At 40.6% G+C, this 19,784-nt stretch overlaps 1 protein-coding gene across 3 annotated transcripts in view; it reads right to left on the reverse strand.

The window, feature by feature from the left end:
- Positions 1 to 19,784, reverse strand: part of GALNT18 (polypeptide N-acetylgalactosaminyltransferase 18) — a 459,245-nt gene that overhangs the window by 27,799 nt on the left and 411,662 nt on the right. The window lies entirely within an intron of this gene.

The raw sequence follows: 19,784 nt of genomic DNA on the forward strand, positions 1-19,784 counted from the left end.
AAGAGGGAGGTGGAGTTCAGATTAGTAATAAGTCAAATATCACAGTAATAGATGAAACCATAAGCTTGTAGATCATTATCAAAGTTATCTTGTTATTAATGTTATTTAATAAATACTATTTTGGTTTACCGAAGGCCTGATCCTTGGCTGGGGTTTCACAGACCAGAAGGGAGGGTAAGGTAATAACCAAGGCTGAAGGGAAACAGTAACAAATGGTGGCAGTGGTGAAGAGGAGAAGATAACATTATAAGTATCCAGAGCAACCCCGAGTTATGAGTTATCTGCATTGATACAAGGGGGTTGGGAACAGCATAGGCATGCAGTCATGAATGTAACCAGATAGAGAGACTCAGGCAAGGTCTCTGGGAACATTGGTTGTAGAACGTGACTGGTGGTGCTGCCTAGCAGGGGGATCTATTGAGATCTGTGCTAGAGCGGAGAGAGAAACCATAAAAAAGGACAGTCCGGACTGGTGGAGTCCCTGGTGGTGCCTAGTGAAAGGCAGTAGCCACGAGCAGGTAGGAACCTGACAGGGAGAGCCAGTTAAGGGCGTCACAATGCCCCTCTCTCATTTGAGATTAAAGCTTTACCTTGTTTGGAGGGGGAGGAGGGGAACTACGTGTGATGAAAGCTATGTATAGTTTAAGAACACAGAATATTGCCTTATACCAGGTTAGATCATTTTTCCATCTAGCCTAGTACTGACTATTCTGACTTGCAGCAGTTCTCCCCAAGGGCTCAGTCAGAGGTCTTTCCCATCCCAGTACCTACAACTAGGGATGTAGTTCAGTTTGGTGCTGGTTCAATTGTCATTTCAATGAACTGGCAGCAGGTTAAGGTCCACTGTAGTTAGTGCTTTGTTAGCTTCTGCTTTTCCCATTTCAACCTTTTCTATTTCCAATACATGTTATTGCTTTTACTTTTTCTAATGATGGCCTGTAGTTGTTTTTTATTCAAAAGTAAATAAGCCAGGTAATTGCCCATCAAGTGGGCATCTTGCCTCAGGGTTATTGCCTTTGCAGGGAGAGGAGATGAAAGTTTTCCTTCCCATGCAAGTGAATGAAGCTTGAGGAGATGATTTATTTTCCCTAGCTCAACTACATGATGCAATTTTGAAAGCTGAAATCTAGACCCAATTTATCTTCAAGACTTGAGTGCTGCTGTTTGCTGAGTACTTGAACTTTCAGTTAACTTGTTTGAAGTTAACCAACTTATTTTGCTTCCTTACCCCCCTCCCCACACCTTGGTCAGTTTTTCAGTGTTCTAGAGGGGAGCTACTGTTTGCGAGCCTGAGGCAACAGACTAGCCAAACTCATACTTGTTCACTAAAGTCATAGACTTTAAAAAAAACACCAGACACAAGAGGAGACAGGTTAAGAATCAATTAATGAATGCTAATGGCTACCATCATCGCTTCAATGACACATAAGTTAAAGGGAATACACATTTCTGCTGTTCGCACAGAAGATGTCAGCAATAACAATGTTATATTTGCTGGTTTTTAAAATTTAAAAAATCAGGGAAAGCTGCAGAAGCTTGAAGCAAACAAGACCAATCTTGAAACCCAGCAAATGCATGAACTGGAGGGTAGTCCAATGTCCAGTTCAATTTTAGCGAATTTCTCCTCCACCCCATCACCTGCATCTGATCCTTTAAACACAAACACGTGCTCTAGTACCTGTGAGCTAAAGTACTTCTAAAAGTTTGTGTCTTGAGATCCTTAGCATACAGGCAACGGTGGCTGCCAAGCCTCCCAAAATAGATTAATTGCTGTATTTTCTCAGCCATCCCCACATTTCTTAAGCACATCATCCTAAACAAGATACAGAATTTCTGCCCAGGGAAATGTCATCTTCAAAAAAAGAAACCCTGACTCTATTAATGTTAACGATAAGATTTTGCCAAGTTATCACGGGATGAACATTTGACATGAAGTTAATAAGAAACTTTGAAAACCCATAGCAACTGATAAAGACTTCACTTGATGAAGAATGCTCCCGTCACTGTAAATTATTCATTGAGGCCTGGTCTATCGTGTAGCAAAAAGTTACAGCAAGGTGTCCAACTTAACACAAGATGATTATCTGAAAGATAGATTGCCTGCTCCCTAGTGAAACCTTAAAGCAATAGACACCAATTTCCCAGCCTGAAAGCTGTTCCTGATCCTATGGCAGCTTTCTCAAATAAAAGCACACTGGAGAATGGCTTGTTGCTTTGCATTTGAAATGAGTGAATTCGGGAATGGCAGTTTACTTTCAAGCAGGTAACTTTTCCCCTTGGAATAAGAAAACTGTCAGTTTGCAATGAAATGGCTGGTGTAGTCCTAGTACAACACAGTTATCATTTTTACTTCTTTTTAGGTCATGATCTGATTATTTGGATCATTTATAATATACACCTACAGAAACTGATCACAAGAAATTAAGACTCTATCAAAAGTGCTAGTTCCCCGTTTTTGAAACTCACATTCACATTTCATTTTTTTTTTGCTTCACTTCCGAAAACAGTTGGATTTTGCCTTTTGCCTGTTTTTTGCTCAACCTCTGAAGCTCTGAAATCTTTCTTCAAAAGGAGTACGGAGGCTGATAGTAGATTTTATATTGAGGACTGAAACAAATCAGAGCTGCAGTTCTCAAAGTAAAATCTCTCATGAAATGTAGACATTTCTGGAAAGCAGTAAAATGCAGTGAAGTTCAAAAATGAGGCAAATGATAAGCCAAAAAAGCTTTATCATATGTTTGGAATTTTAAGGAAAAAAGATAAACAATCCTCCTAAAATTTGTAATTGACTGAAACCCACAGTTTTTTTTTATAAAAGTATGAAATTGCTAAAATATTCAGTGCAACTGGAAATGGATCTCTGTCACTAAACTAGCTTCTGTCTGTATTCCCTGCACCCAGGCATTGGAGAAGATACTGTTTATTTCAAGGGGATAGTGAATGATCTACAAAGCATACCTATGCATGTCTACTCAGAAGTTAGTCTAGCTACATTCAGTGGAGCTGACTCCCAAATAAGTGTATATAGGATTGCAGCCTTGATGACCTTTCTATCAGAGCTGGCATTTGGCAGTCAATAGGTATTTCAATAGCTTGTTTATATGATTAGGTTAGAACATTAGTCTAAGACTAGAGAGACCCAGGTTTAAATTCCCATTTATGCAAGTTACTATATCTCAGCCTAACCTACCTCACGCAGCTGTAGTGAAGATAAAGAAGGATCCCTATCTGCATTCTTGAGGTCTTTGGAGAAAGTGTGGGATTAAAATGTAATAAACAATTGCACATCTTTTTTCTAGATATATGTAGATTATATGGTTTCTAAAAGTCACAATAAAATCTTTGAAATTTAAATAGTAATGCCGCTCAAATGATTAACACAAGATCCCTTTTGATTTTTAGATACCATCCCTAAGCATACCTATTTGGAAGAAATAAATATTATTGAGATCAATGGGACTTACTCCCAAGTCATTAAAATGAGAACTTTTTGATCCTTATTTCTTCTCTTTGTTGAACAAATACTTCAGAATTATTTTCCATTGATCTGTTTGTAATGAAAGACTACACCCTGAACTGTCAAATACAGGAACTCTCCAGGCAACATCAGGCACTTAAGAATTATTTCAATTGTATAATTAAAGTATCAACTTTATGAAATTTCAATTAATAGGTTGTATTCAGCTAAGTCCTACTCAGAGTAGATCTACTGAAATTAATGAACGTAAATTAGTCATGTCTAATAACTTCACTGGGTCTACTCTGAGTAGGACTAGCACTGAATACCATTCAAGAGCTTGTGCTGGATCATGCTGTGTATTTTTCCAAAGGGCATATGCAGATATGCAAGAATAGATTACTGGTAAATTTTAAAACAAACAAACAAAACAACCCCCCTTTCTTTCCTGTTTTGGGGTTTTACACAGAATATTCTTTGCTTACTTTTAAAAACATTATATATGCTTGACAAGAGCCTGTATGAAATATGTTAGTTAGTGAGCACAAGTATATTTGTGGCTGAAACCTCTGCTCTCTCAGCCACTGAGATGTATCAGCATTCCACAACAGAAAGCTATTTTTGCAGCTGCAATAATTCATACAAAAGAGACTCCTGCTTTCTAAGGATCCCAAGCCCATCGCTATCCACTCAGAACTGTAGATTGTAACCTGACCCTGTAGCAATTGAATTTCTTCCTTGAGGACAAAAAAATAGACTTCCCTATTTTTTACAAATCTCTGGCTTTGTCCTAAGCTCTAGCACACAACTGAAAAAGCACCTAGGATCAAATGTAAGGGTCCCAAAAGCCAGTACAATGGCATAACTCACTGCATTACACCAGCACTAGCTCTGTGCTTTCTTGGTGCTACTGCACGAGTTAAACATGGCCACCTTAGAAATCTTTTTTTTCTTTTTCAAATATAGGTCTAAATTTACACACATTGATTATATCTTAATAAATACAAACACATTACCTTCATTCCTTGTAATATAGAAATTATATATTCACATTTATTCAAGAAAAATTTAAAAACCCCACCATAATACGTTCATATTTCTTAGAAATCTTTGGTGTTACTGCATTCCATGTACAAGAGGACCTCTAAAGAAATGCAGCATAGATGGCTGAGTTATATAGGATCCTATGAGTCTCTTTTCTCGATGATTTTTGAAAAAATGGTGGAATCAGGAGCAAAACCCAGGAAATTGTAAAAGGGCAATTGTACTGCTTGATAAGACTGCTTCCTTGGCCAGGGATGGGATGCTGCATTAGGGGCACCACCAAAGTTAAACGCATCAAAATGGCAATCTGTTGGGGTATCGTTTATTTTACAAGTACAACTGACATTTAATCTGAATGATGCTTGGCCCTATTTGGAAGAAGCTGAAGGTAGTTAACATAGTTTGGAAATTTATTTATTTATTATTTGATTTATATCCTGCCCTTCCTCCCAGCAGGAGTCCAGGGCGGCAAACAGAAACACTAAAAACACTTTAAAACATAATATTACATTAAAACAAAACGTTAACAACGTTAAAAACATTCCTTTAAAAAGCTTTAAAAACACCTTTTAAAAAAGGGTTAAAAACATATTATTAAAAAAACCCACATATTAACAAGCAATTCTAACACAGATGCAGACTGGGATAGGTCTCAACTTAAAAGGCTTGTTGAAAGAGGAAAGTCTTCAAAAGGCACTGAAAAGATAGCAGAATATTGCCTAATATTCTTTTTTTTTTTCAATTAATTTTTATTCTAATTTTCAAAACCAAAATAATACAAAAAGAAAACAACACAAATCAATAACTAATACAATACAAAAAAAAATACATATATATAAAAATATTGACTTCCGATTTGTCATAGTTCAGCTATAAATCTATAATATATAACAAACCTATCTCTTAATAGATTATAAAATCACCTTCCTCCAGCGGTTATCTTAGTTGGTTTCAAATCTCATTAACATCATATCATTTTAATATTCCACAAAAAGTCAAAGAGAAGTTTCCAATCCTTGAGATATATATCAATCAATTTTTTTTCTAAATAAACATGCCAATTAATCCAGCTCATCAAATCTACTAAATCCAGTAATTTCAAAACACTATAATTCAACTATAAATCTATAATATGTAACAGACCTATCTCTTAATAGATTATAAAATCACCTTCCTCCAACAGTTATCTTAGTTGGTTTCAAATCTCATTAACATCATATCATTTTAATCTTCCACAAAAAGTCAAAGAGAAGTTTCCAATCCTTGAGATATATGTCAATCAATTTTTTTTTTCTAAATAAACATGCCAATTAATCCAACTCATCAAATCTACTAAGTCCAGTGATTTTAAATCGCTCTTCTGTCATTATCCATATTGGGTCCATCTTCCATCTTCCATCTTTACGCACCCAAAAATCTTGCTGTCATAGTCATATAATAAAAGTCTGATAGGAATTTCCTCCATCACAGATATTTTCTTGCCATCAAATCCAAACGTATCACTAAAGTATTGTTGCAAAGCCGCATCTCTGTTCCTCTTTTCCACATGATACACTAGTACATCTCTTGAAGGTTTTTCCATTGACACAAGACAGGGATTAATTCTGTTAACTTTCTCCATTTCAAGTTCCATCAGATCCTTCCAGTCCAAGAATTTTTTTGAACCGATAATATCTTTATCTCCAATCTCTTCAATTCCTTCAGGGACAGCGCTGAATTCCAAACTGTAATATTTGTCTCCAGGATCCATCACAGCCAGGAAATCCAAATCTTTTTTCATGTCCATAATTAAACCAATCTCCATAGTTTGAACCTTGCCTTTAATTTCTCTTTCATCTTTTTTTTGTTTTCCAGATCTATCTTTATTCTCCTTTCTCATAGAATCCTGAGTTTCTTTCAGCTCCTGTCTCATTTTGTAAAATTCAATTCTCCACGCTTGTCTATTATTTCTCAGTTCTTGTTTTATTGAGTTAATCCCATTCATTATTTTCTGAAACATGTCTAGAGATAAAGTCCCTTCTTGTACATCCATGATCTTCTTAATTGTCATTCTTAAAGCCAAAGAAACAAAACTCCTTCAATTTTCAATGTCCCAAACAAAGAGCAGCTTATTTCTTTAACCAGTTACAAAGGAGTTAATTTTTCCAACAAACTAACGTCACACGCTAGACAGCCCATATCTCTTATCTGCCTGAAAGTGTAAGAACAGCTTTAGTTCACAGCGTCGAAATAGCTAGCAGCAGAGAGAATGAGCCGATTCGTCAAAAAAAAAAAGTAGATCAGAAAAAATAGTTCCAGCCATAGATCAAAAAGATTTCTTATCTCCTCCAATCAGAAATCTCTCGCCCGTTGTAATCTTTAGAATGCTATTTTCCATGTCAGCTTTTTGCAATAAAAAAAAAGATAAGCTATTTATATTTTCTTCCCCCCTAGCTCCGCGAACAAAAAAAGGAAAGTCTTACCTCACCTAGGTTATCTCAATTGCTGTTACTTTGACAAATCTCTTTAGCTGTATAGATAAGAAAATGATGAATGTAGACAGGAGGATGTTTGCCTGTTAATCCGTATAAAAAAAATGGGTCACTTATCCAGCTGAGCTAGCATAAAAATCCTCGCTCTGTCTGAGCTGCTGGAAGACAGACAATTCTGACGAATTCCAGACTCCAACAATCAAAACAAAGCTATGTGGGAAATCTCACGTTTCTTCTTTAACCGGAAGAAATTATTCCCAGTCAGAAAAGAGCCTTCTGACTGAATTTAAACTGGATAAGTTTCATCCAAGACGGGAGCCCGTCTCAGAGGCTGCACAGGCGTAGGGATCCTCCTGGGAAGTCCCAGAATATTGCCTAATATTCAAAGGGAGGGAATTCCACAGGGTAGGTGCCGCCACACTAAAGGTCCATTTCCTATATTGTGCAGAACGAACCTCCTGATAAGATGGTATCTGCAGGAGGCCCTCACCTGCAGAGCTGAGAGATGAACTGGGTATATAAGGGGTAAGATGGTCTTTCAGGTATCCTGGGCCCGAGCTGTATAGGGCTTTGTATACCAAAACTAGAACCTTGAACTTGGCCCGGTAGCAAATGGGCAGCCAGTGCAATTCTTTCAGCAGTGGGGTGACATGTTGGCGATACCCTGCCCCAGTGAGCAGTCTCACCGCCGCATTTTGCACCAGCTGCAGCTTCCAGACCAACCTCAAGGGCAGCCCCACATAGAGCGTGTGATGATCCTCTATTATTGTATATATGGTAAGTGCTGTTTGTATAGGAGATACATGGTAAGTGGAATGTAAGAGGAAGGGGGAGTGAATGGGCAGTAGAATGCTGGATGATTGGCTGAATGTTTAAAATGGCTGACAGTATAAAAGGAAGAGTGACAGTGGAATCTGGGGGGAGAATCTGGGAGTGGGTTGTTTGGTGGGTTTGAGAGAGTGGTTTGTCAGGAGAGCGTGGAGAAGGAGGGGGGTGGAGTTCGGATTAGTATTAGATAAAATCATATGCTTATGTGCCTTATGAAGAAATCTTGTTAGCTTGTTATCTGTGTTATTTAATAAATACTTAATTTGGTTTACCAAAGGCCTGATCCTTGGCTGGGGTTTCACAGACCAGAAGGGAGGGTGAGGTAAATACCAAGGCTGAAGGATAATATGGTGGCAGCGGGGAAGGGAAGAATAACACCACAAGTATTCAGAGCAAACCAGAATTATAAGCAGTCTGAGTAAATCAAAGGGATTGGGGACAGCTTAAGCACTCAGTCACAGAGGTAACCAGATTGAGGGAGACTTAGGCAGAGTCTCTGGGAATACTGGTTATAGGATGTGACTGGTGGTGCTGCCTAGCAGGGGGATCTGTTGAGATCTGTGCTAGAGCGGGGAGAGAAACCATAAGAGAGGATGGTCCGGACTGGTGGAGTCCCTGGTGGTGCCTAGAGATAGGCAGTAACCACGAGCAGGTAGGAGCCTGACAGGGAGAGCCAGGGAAGGAAGCCTCACAGAGCGCATTACAGCTTGGAGGTTACCAGTGCGTGGACAACAGTGGTCAGGCTATCCCAGTCCAGAAACGGCTATAGCTGTCTTACCAGCCAAAGCTGGTAAAAGGCACTCCTAGCCACGGAGGTCACCTGGGCCTCTAGTGACAAAGATGGATCCATGAGCATCCCCCAGACTACAGACCTGCTCTTTCAAAGGGAGTACGACCCCATCCAAAGCAGGCAACTGACTAATTATCCGAACTCAGGAACCACCAATCCACAGTGCCTCCGTCTTGCTAGGATTCAGACTCAGTTTATTGGCCCTCATCCAGCCCACCACTGAGTCCAGGCACCAGTCCAGGGCTTGCACGGCCTCTCCTGATTCAGATGTTACGGAGAAATAGAGCTGGGTATCATCAGCATACTGTTGTCACCTCGCCCCAAAGCTCCCAAGGGCTTCATATAGATGTTAAACAGCATGGGGGACAAGATGGTACCTTGCGGCACCCCACAGAACAACTGTCAGGGGCCAAAAGACAGTTACCCAATGCTATTCTCTGAGAGTGACCCTGGAGATAGGATCAGAACCACTGTAAAACAGTGCCTCCAATTCCCATCTCACCAAGTCGGCCCAGATGGATACCATGGTCAATGGTATCAAAAGCCGCTGAGAGATCAAGTAAGAATAACAGGGTCACACTCCCCCTGTCCTTCTCCTGATAAAGGTCATCCATCAGGGCAATCAAGGCCGATTCAGCCCCATAACCAGGCCTGAACCCAGACTGGGATGAGTCAAGATAATCTGTTTCATCCAAGAGTCCTTGCAATTGCTGTGCCACAACCCTCTCAATCACCTTCCCTAAAAAGGGGGTATTTGCAACCGGTCGGTAGTTGTCACAAACCAATGGTCCAGGGTGCGCTTTTTCAGGAGTGATCGGATCACCGAAATGCTCCAATGTGTGTAGAATCTTAATTTAGAACAGGGAATTCTTTTAGGTCTTTCTTAAATCTCTCCCAGTCTTCAGTTTGTACTCGCATTAATATGTTTAAATAAATTGTTCCAAATACATACCCACCATCCAGTGAACATATTGCATGTGTGGCACATACTTCACTTGTCTGTTTCATGCCCATATCCATGTGTGTTCCAGACATCTCAGACAATGGCCTTCAGGAGGGACAAGCCTTGGATACCCCATGATCTCCAAGCCTGCCAGGTTTAGGCCTCTCTTCAACACAGATTGCATTCTCTTCCCCATCCACTACCCCCGTTCCACAAAGCCACTTGCTTCCTACAAGCTCCTGCCGAAAAGGCAGAAGATATTCCTATTAAATACTCACATGCGTTAAGGTGCATCTAACACAAGGCTGTACCCCTTTAAGTACCAGCTCATATCTGATGAAAGGCTGCTGGACTGATCAGTCTAGAGCAGTGGTTCTTAACCTTTTCCACTCCCAGCACCCCTTGGATTTCCAAAATATGCTCTTGCACCCCCTGAAAACATACAATTCATTTTTAATTTTATTTTTATTTTAATGTGTGTTTTAGCCTAACTTAGCTAAGATAAATGACAGTTTTCCAAAATCTTTGGTTGGGCCTCGCACCTCTGTGCACCCCAGGTTAAGAACCACTGGTCTAGAGATACCTGTATAGAAAAGGGTGGTGCACTTAAGTATTACCAAGTGCAGTTACTTGATGGAGATGAGAGCAAGCAGAGGCTTTGAATGTAAAAGGCAGCATCAGAGACTTATCTCTGATTGTAGAGGTGTGATCCCACAGTGCTGTTTCTGGTTTGAACACTGAATAATCTGAATAACCTGAGGTTACCCACCCACCTGTCAAAAATGGCACATGGAGAGTGGGCCAGATCTCTCTACCCCTGATTTAGTATGATGAGAATGAGCCTACCTCCTCCTTCTCCAGTGTGGCTGCATAGAGGAGTAGAAATTAACCACAGCATGTCATGTCACGTCATGTCACTTGGCAAACTGTGGTTAATGTTATGGAGCTGGCTAGTTTCAACAAACCAAAGTTTGTTGTACACCGCCCTGAGAGCTTTCTGCTATAGGGCGGTCTAGAAATGTAATTAAATAAAATAAATAAATAAATACCATTAACCACAGTTTAGAGTTCAAGTAGGACACTAAACTGTGGCTAATGGAAATTGGAAACAAAAGCTGCTGAACTCTTCTTTGCAGCTGTGCCAGAGGAGGAGGAGGACAGGGGAGGATACAAGCCTGAGATTCACTGTAGCTTGTTCTCATTACATTAAACTATGGCTTTACTGTGATGTCTGAAGGCAGCTGCTCTGAAATTGTACAAGACTGGAGCTATTTATTAATTTTATATTGCTTAAAGACTTCAGATTTCTTTCTTTTCTGCTTTCCAGTTGAGAATGGCTAATGAACTAACAGTCCTAAATTACCTGAAGTGTAAAGATTACTTGAGATCCGGTACTAGTTTGCTGTCTCTCTTCCCCTGGAGATTAACTGCTTTGGCATTTCTAGCTGAATCAATTTACTAATTAATCTCACTCCATTGATTATCTTTTCCTGCAGGTGTTCTAATTAACATGTCAGGCAAAATCCAAGCTTCACATTTCAAGTCAACAATTTGAAATCTGATTGTTCTAAAGCCTTGTAGCAATATAAAATGCTAAACTCCCCCCCCCAGCCAAAATCAAATTGAAATAAGGAAAGGTAGACTTTTAACATTAAAAACAAACTAATACTAATACATATTGCTAAAAAAAGAGAGCAAACGAATCCTAGAATTTATCAGGCTAGTGTAGAGTCAGGGATATTCAGGGCCAGCACCAGATGTCAGCCAAGTCAGGCCCTGGCTGAGGGCCCCTAAAGCCCAGAGAGGCAACTGAAGGGCCCTTCCTTAGGGTAGGAGGGTAACGCCCTCATTCCACGATCCACGGCAGCTCCCAACCCTGCTGTGGATCACGGAAAGGGAGCTCCCAGGCACCATTCCCCCAATACAGTCACTGTGGGCTTCAATAAGCCTGCATGCATGTCCCACCTACCTCTCCTATCCCTGTGAATGATGTGAGCATGGCACACACATGCCTGCCTTCAACCAAGATGGTGGCAGAGGCTTCCCTAAGAGGCTGATGCCCCCGCCATCATCTTGGTTTACGGTAGGCATGTGCGCACAGCGCAGACATCATTCACAGTTACGGGGAAGCAGGTGGAACATGCAGGCAGGCTTATTAGCCCCATGCCTCCTGTATAAGAGGGCTGGCCTATGGCGCTGCAGACCTGAGGCAGGCTGGTGCCCAAGGGTCCAGTCATGCCTGGTGCCGGCCCTTGGGATACCAATCATGTTATATGAAGTCACACTTTCTCTAGGGATGAAGATTAATAAATTTAAACATTTAAGATTAAGAACAAAAGGGGAAGATGGGAACATGGGTTCCTGGGATACAGAAACAAGACTGGTGATCTGAACCCAATATCAGACTGGTAAACTCTGAGAGATTGATTGAAATAACTGGAATACCAATTTGCATTCTAGCACTGTTAGTCAATCAACGTTTCATCATACCTTCCTCATGCATGTGCCTTATCTGGGAACTGTAGTTTAATTGTTGTGGCACAGTAATACCAGGCTGCTGCCTTTAGACCCTCTTTGCAATTGGCTGCATGCCTGTACTTTGCATAATGGTAGCTATAGTAATGCAATTGCAGTCAGTTCTGGATACGGTTACAAAGTTATCATAAAACCTTCACCCTAGGAACATAAGAAGCTGTCTTATGTAAGTCAGATCCTTGGTTGATTTAGCTTAGCATTTTCTATACTCCAGGGTCTCAGCTCTGCTTACATGAAAGCTGTAGGGTTTGATTTTTATGCCACTTTCACTGCCGCACACACAATGTCTTGCAGGGGCCCTGATGGTGCTGGCAATACTGGGGCTGACAGTGCTGTGAACAGCAGGGTTGGTGGTGGGCCCTTCTGAGCCTCTCGATACAATGGCACATGCCTTACCAAACCAACTTCTGATGGCTAGCCTGCATTAAAGACAGTAAAATTTATTAAGATTGAATTTTCACTGTTAAGAGGGGCTTCCAGGATTTTCTATATCAATTGCCAAAATAACTTTACTGGTGGTGGGTACTATGTACCTGGAGTGAGCCTGGGGCAGGGGTGTCATTTGCTGTTCCATCACAGGCCACAGATTACAGATTAGGGAAGCTCCAACATGCAGCTCATGCAAAGCATGATTTCTCATCTTCACAAGCAGGTTTGAAACGTTTTTGACACTTAGCAAGCAGTACTTTTCTAAGATGAGAATCACTCTCTTTGAAGTCACAATAAAGATGTCCATCACGCCAATCCTTAAATATTTACTCAAAGGTAAATCCATTTATTTAAATGGAATTTATGTTTGAGAAAACATGTTATGCACTGGTATATAAAACTGCATTTCCAGCAGCAATATTAGTTTATTGCACTTAACAGCCCCAAACACATTTGCTTGGAAGCAAGTCCTATTGCTTTTAGTGGCACTTACTTTCACATAAGTGTTCTTAGGATTGAAACCGAGTGATCTGCAAATTCAGTGCCTTTTGAATTTAGCTCTCAAGATGAGATGCTGCTACAAACACTACACTACAATTATAATTCACACAAAGAAGGATGTTGTATTTTAGTAAAAGGTGGAAACTGACGTAGAAAAAGCATAATACTTTAGGTTTGTAAGCCAGAATTGCCATCATTTTCCACCAAGGTTCTTCAAAGCAATGAATACCTTCTGTCCAGCATGTTTCTAAAATTAGTTTTACAAAAGCACCTGAAAAACTTGTGACAGGTGCTTGTAAAGCCAGCTGCTTCTAGTATTTTGTGAGTGTGTGTAAACAATTGAATTGAATTTTCTTCTCCCTCTTAAAAGCCTACCTGAAGCCCTCTCCATGTGTAGACCCTCTGCATGGAGAATGGGGGCAGTCAGGATGTGCTGCTGGCCAGATCCTTGATGTCCTGCATTGCCCTGGCTATGCATCTTGGACATAATGTGTTGGTACAGATGTCTGCATAGGCTGAGCCTACGCACAAGCAGCTTTGCCTAGTTGGGGGTCAGCACCAACTTACAGGCATCTAGCAGCTTATGGCAAGTGCCAAACAGGACATCAGAGGTGGGGTTACCAACATGGCGCCACTGCTCCCTTTCCTCACAAGAGATTCTACACATGGAAAATGTCTGAATAGGGTAATCTGAATATTTAGAGCAGGAATAACCAACCTAATGCCCTCCAGATGTTTGGGACTACATGTCCCATCAGCCCCAGTCAGCATGGCCAATGGCAAGGGATGATGGGAGTAAAAGGGCCATATTCAACTCATTGTGTTAGTGGAAGCCAGTGCAAAGACTCCCACTAGTGCAACAGGACATCTCCCCTCTCCTCCCCAAGGTACCCCTCAGTGCCCTCCCCAAATCTGCTCTGGAGTGTCAGGAGAACCCCCAGAACAGTACATGGGGGTGCAGAGGGGAGATTGTTCCACTGGGCAAGCAGAAATCCTTGTGCTGATGGAATGATCCCCTGAATGCTACGTTGAATACAACCCTTAGTCTACAACATCTGATTTAGAGAGTGCACTTTTAGGTCAGCGCTACTTGTTGTCAATTTGTGAACATCCTAGCAACCAAAAACCACATTCCATCTTTTGGTGTAATATTTTTGTTTTTGCACCCTCCTAGGAAGGCAGGTGTTGGGATAAAGAAAAAATGTGGACCAGCTGCTGTGAAGTAGCCAAACCAAAGCTTCCTTGCCCTGATCTAGTCATGCTATGTTGACTGGTTGGGATAGATTGTAAATGAAGAGGCCCAGTTCACTAAAAGTTATTCACTGTGGATTTGGATCTTCTGTATTTGGATGTGGAGGTTTTCATTCGGCAATCCATTATTTTCTATGGACTGCAAAGATGTGAAAAAATGCATGAAACAGTGAACGGTAGGAGTTTATTTACTAAAAATTATTTACAAAAAATTGATATGGCAAGTTTTGTAGCAAAAATCAAAACTCACAAAAATTCAGCGCCACACTCATAATACTCTGAGAAACAGTATGGCAGTCTGGGTGACACTGAGCAAAAAAAATGCCACCCAGAATTTAGATAAAAACTATGTACTAAGACTCCATGCACTAAACAGTGGCATTGGTACAAACTGTGCCTATGAATAAACTATCAGGTCAACACAGAGAAGAAAAACTGTGGAGCAGATGGCTCATATTCTTCAAAATGTTCTGTGTTCCTGAGCAAAGTTATGCTTAGAAAGAAATTTCAGGTGGCAACAGAAAGGCAGAATGTGTAGGATGGGCAGCAGCAATCTTATTTGTTTGTGACATTACAGCTTATCTCCTATGCCAGCCAGTGCAACCTTTACCCATAAATAACATGTTAATACAGAACTCGTATTACAATTCATACAGAAATCCCATGTGAAAGGTTGTTGCCTGAGATCCTCAGGAGAGGCCCTTCTCTCAGTCCCAACACCTTCGCAAGCGCGATTGGTGGGGACGCGAGATAGGTCCTTCTCGGTGGCCCCTTCCTTGCTATCCTTCCGTCAGCAGGCAAATACTTTTTTATTCCGACAGGCTTTTGGACTAGAAGATGTTTAAGATAGGACCTCATAAGGTCTGTTGTATTGTTCTATGGTCCTATTCTTAATGTTCTAAATTGTCTTAGTATCTTAAGTGTATGTTTCATGGTTTTAATGTTACGAATAGTTTAATTCTATTTTAATTGTATATTTTTGTATGTTTTTTACTTATGTGTAGTTTTTATTTGTAAGCCGCCCTGAGTTCCAGTTTTGGAAAAAGGGCGGGGTAAAAATAAAGAGTAATAATAATAATAATAATAATAATAATAATAATAATAATAATAATAATAATAATAATAATAAAAGAACCCTAATGGATGACACCAATGGTCCCTCTAGTTCAGTACCTTTTCTCTATCATTGGCCAGGCAAATGCTTCTGAGAAGCCCATAAAAAGGACATGAAGGCAACAAACCACCCCTACTGTTTTTACCCCAGGAACTGGTATTCTGACATACACTGCCTCTGAACATTTGACTGTCATGGCTAATAGCCACTGAGAGTTCAATCCTCCATGCATCTGTCTAACCTGCTTTCAAAGCCGTCTAAACCTGAGCCATTACCCACAGCTTGTGACAGTAAATTCAATAAATTAATTATGCCTTATGTAAAGACGTACTGCTTATTGTCCTTCCCAAATCTACTGCCAAACTCTTTGACTGGGTGAGCTGAGTTTTAGTGCTAAGGGAGAAGGAGAGAAAAAGACTTCTGTGTCCATTTTCTCTACACTGCATAATTTTGAAAACCTCTACGATATATGTAGTACCCATTTAGTTAGTTGCTTCCCATCCCCCTGCTCAGATGCTCTAGCCTTTCCTCCTGGAGAATGTGTTCTAACCCCTGGATCTTTTGGTTGTCCTCTTCTGCACCCCTCCAGCACTACAATATCATTTTGAGATGGGGTGACCAGTGCTGTACACGGTATTCCAAATGCAGCTACACCACTGATTTGTATAAAGGCATTACATTATCTGAAGCCTTATTTCCAATCACTCACTTTCCAATCCCTGTCATGCAATTTGCCTTTTTCACTGCCACTGCATAGAAGTTTTTAAAAAAAACTATCCACCATGATGAGCCCAATATCTCTTTCCTGGATAGTTACACACAGTTCAGTAATCAACTTCAGAAACATGCTAGGGATGGAAGTTAAGTGGTAGAGAGCACAGATTCTCTATATATTTCTCCTGTTGCTTTATCAGTTTATCGATTTATTGCTGGGCCTTGATAGCATTAGTCAAAGGATTGGAGATGCACATCCCTTTCCCTTGTTCCAGTGTAATCCGCTGAGGATCTTAGCCATCCGAAGACACTGGAGGGTTCATGTAGGATATTTCTGAGCCGCAACTATTCTTCATGATAAAATTATATGGACACCTTTCGTTTGAGCACATTTTTGAAAGTGAAGAATGCATCCCAAGGTGAATCTCTGTTGATGGTAAAATGCCATGTAAACATAAATTATTTCTACTATGCAAGTATTTACTAAACTGAACGCAGGAAACAAATAAAGGAATATTGGGAGAATTAAAGTAATTTCAGGCTACAGTCTATGTTAGAAGTCTTTTATAGAGCTGCTTGTTTCCAACTGATTCCTGAAATAAAAACAAACTGCATTTTATTTCCATTCCAGAATGAAAATTGCCAGCTTCCATGCCGGCTTTTTGAAAGAGAGCTTTGTACTTATCACAATCAGAGCCACAGGAGGACCTACATGTGAGAGACTGAATGTCTAGCACCGTTTGCTCTTAGTGTCTTGCCCTTGTCAAGACTTACAATGAAGAGGGAAAAAACAGAGAATTAAAAATTGTGCCACTTGTACTTAAGATCTGAAAAGATGAAGAGCCTACTAAAGAGCACATTAGATGTCAACAGAGGTGGATTCACACAAGCTGGCAGCCCCTTTGTGACTATCTTGAGAGGATGCAAAGCAGCTGCTGGATTTGGGGCTGGACAGCACACAGGCAGACCTGTCATTTGAAATCTATCAAGTACTTCCAAGATTTATGCAATCACATAAGCCCCGAAAAGTGGTGTCGTGATGAGGAAGATAATGGCAGCCACATATCCTCCAACTAATGGGTAGCCAAAGGGGTGCCCTCACTCTTATCAGTCCCAGCCAGCATGGGTTGATGGTCAGGGGTTACAGGAGTTCACATCTGCAGGGCACCACGTTGGCTACTCTTGCCATAAGTGAAAGTATTGGCTAACACAACAGAGGCCTTAGCATGAATTCCACGCAGACAGTCTCACAGGGCCCTGGATGCTTAGAGACACTCATATGCAATTCACCAGGTAGCATAAAGCCTCATTTGTTTCAATAAGCCTCGATGGCTCGGACTGTCTCTATCAGTTTCAGCTGCTGAGACAGCGTCAGCTGTTCCTGGATCAGGATAGGTTGACTATGGTAGTTCTACAACTGGTGTCTTCAAGAATGGATTACTGTAACACAGCCTATATAGGGTTTCCTTTGTGTTTGGTTCAAAAGTTACAGCTAGTGCAGAATACTGCAGTATGATTGCTCACAGGAGTGAAACCCTATCAGTCTATAATATATAACACCCTTGCTCAGTAATTGGCACTGGCTGCCGATCTGTTATTGGTCCAGATTCAAAGTGTTTCTATTGGTATATGCAGCCCTCAATAGCTTGAGACCAATTTTCTTGAGGGATTGACTCACCCCATATGTAATCACTTAGATCTGCAGAGCTGGTATTTTTACAAGTGCCACATAGTATTTGTGGAAATTTTTTCATTGGCATAGTTTTAAGTGGATTAAATGCTTGCAACATTGAGCATGATTCAACCAAAAAGTCCTATTGACACCAATGGAAGAGTTAAGCATGTGCTTAAATCTCTACCATGGAGATCAACAGGTTCAAAAGTGCTTAATTTTGACTAGAATTTGCCCAGGGTTCTAGCCCCCTGGACTGCAATATTTCTATTACATTTACAAATGCAAATACAAAACAAAAAAGATCAGAGAATTTTAGAGTGAATTGTATAATGTTTAATGCATCAAAGCTGAAAATAGGCTGCCTGTATCCTGTTAGGAATATTCCATTGAGATAAAAATCACAATCTAGGGTTGGCTGATTTTGTTCAGCAAAATATAAAATACACAAAGCTATCAAGAGAGAATATTATTTACTTGCAGTTCAGGCAAGGCTGTGCTGAGCACAGCTGAAGGGATCTTTCAAGCACATGTTTTGGGGCTACAGAATCATTATATAGTATAGTTCCTGGGGCACTGAGGCATTGGGGTCATATGTGAGATATACTGGGTGGCCTTGGGCAAACGACTGAATCTAACTCTAACCTATCTTAAAAACTTATTGAGAGTATAAATGAGGTACAAGGGAAGGGAATTAGGATACACTTACTTGCGCTATTGAAATGAAAATAATAGTCAAGATACCTTATCTTGTATCCTTTAGCACAGGGTTCATAAGTAGGGTTGCCAGGTTCAATCCCTGAGAATGACCCTGTATCTTTAGGAGAAAAGAAAGTCAGCCAAGTGCAGGTGTTCTTGCAACCCTGTAATGGGAAAAACCACAAGGTGGAATTCTCCCTCCCCCCTGCACAACTTTTAAAGATACAAAAGACCTCTTGGAGGCTGGGCCTGGCAACCAAGAGGTCTTTTGTATCTTTAAAAGTTGTGCGGGGGGGAGAGAGAATTCCACCTTGTGGTTTTTCGTATTACAGGGTTGCAAGAACACCTGCACTTGGCTGACTTTCTCTTTTCCTAAAGATACAGGATCAGACTCAGGGATTGAACCTGGAAACCCTATTCATAAGGTGCTTGTGTCTCAGAGGCCTGAAGCACTATGCAAAGTGAAACACAACTATCCTTTGAAATCTGCACTTCTCCACATTTTCTGATGCAGTTCTCCAACCACAGAATGTGAAAATTAGAGGAAGTGTGCATAAATAGTGAAAATAACTTACCAAAATATTGACGGAAGTTGTGTAGATTAAACAAACTGCACACAAAAAGTGTATATTAGGACAAATGACAACATGAGGACTTTTTTTACTGCAACCTGATGCAGAAATGTGGAGAACTGAACTTAAGACTGGAAAAATGAGAGACTAAAACAGACAGCTTTGTCTGTCCCTATGCATCAGTGGTGGCTGTAGTAGCAGATTCCAGAGGGAACTTATCTAAGGCTCTGATAAAACTTTACATAGGCACCTGGGACACCCTGCAGCTTACAAGAGGCAAAAGTTAGCTGACTCCAGTGCTACATTTGGTTACTAAGGGCTCATCTACATGGGAGCATTTCTTCGTAGGAAATACATTTCTTTTACCTTTGCTTTTCATTTGCATCATCCGTGGTTCCTGCTCAATGTTAGCTGCCAATCACTTTTTCCCATTCACACAAGCAGGCATTCCTCTGGGGAGGATTAGTATTGCCTTTTCCTTGTGGCCTCACCCTCTAATTATACATTTCTGCTCCCTCTGGTTGCTAAGGTGGCTGAGCATACTGAGTCTGTTCTACCAGCTGCAGTAGGTTCCTTTTTTAAAAAACCTTGCTAATATCTGTGTTTTCCCTGGTAAGATACAGCTGAAATACAAATCTTTGAGCAGTATTATGCTTTTGCGCAAGTTATGGGGAAAATAAAATAAAGGCACCGTTTGAAGCAACATTAAAAAGGCCAGCAGATTGGGTTAGTATGGATTTACAGGGCGGAAACTGCGTGATAGC

Source organism: Rhineura floridana, chromosome 2 (genome assembly GCF_030035675.1).
Source record: "Rhineura floridana isolate rRhiFlo1 chromosome 2, rRhiFlo1.hap2, whole genome shotgun sequence".
In the NCBI taxonomy this organism is placed as follows: Eukaryota; Metazoa; Chordata; class Lepidosauria; order Squamata; family Rhineuridae; genus Rhineura; species Rhineura floridana.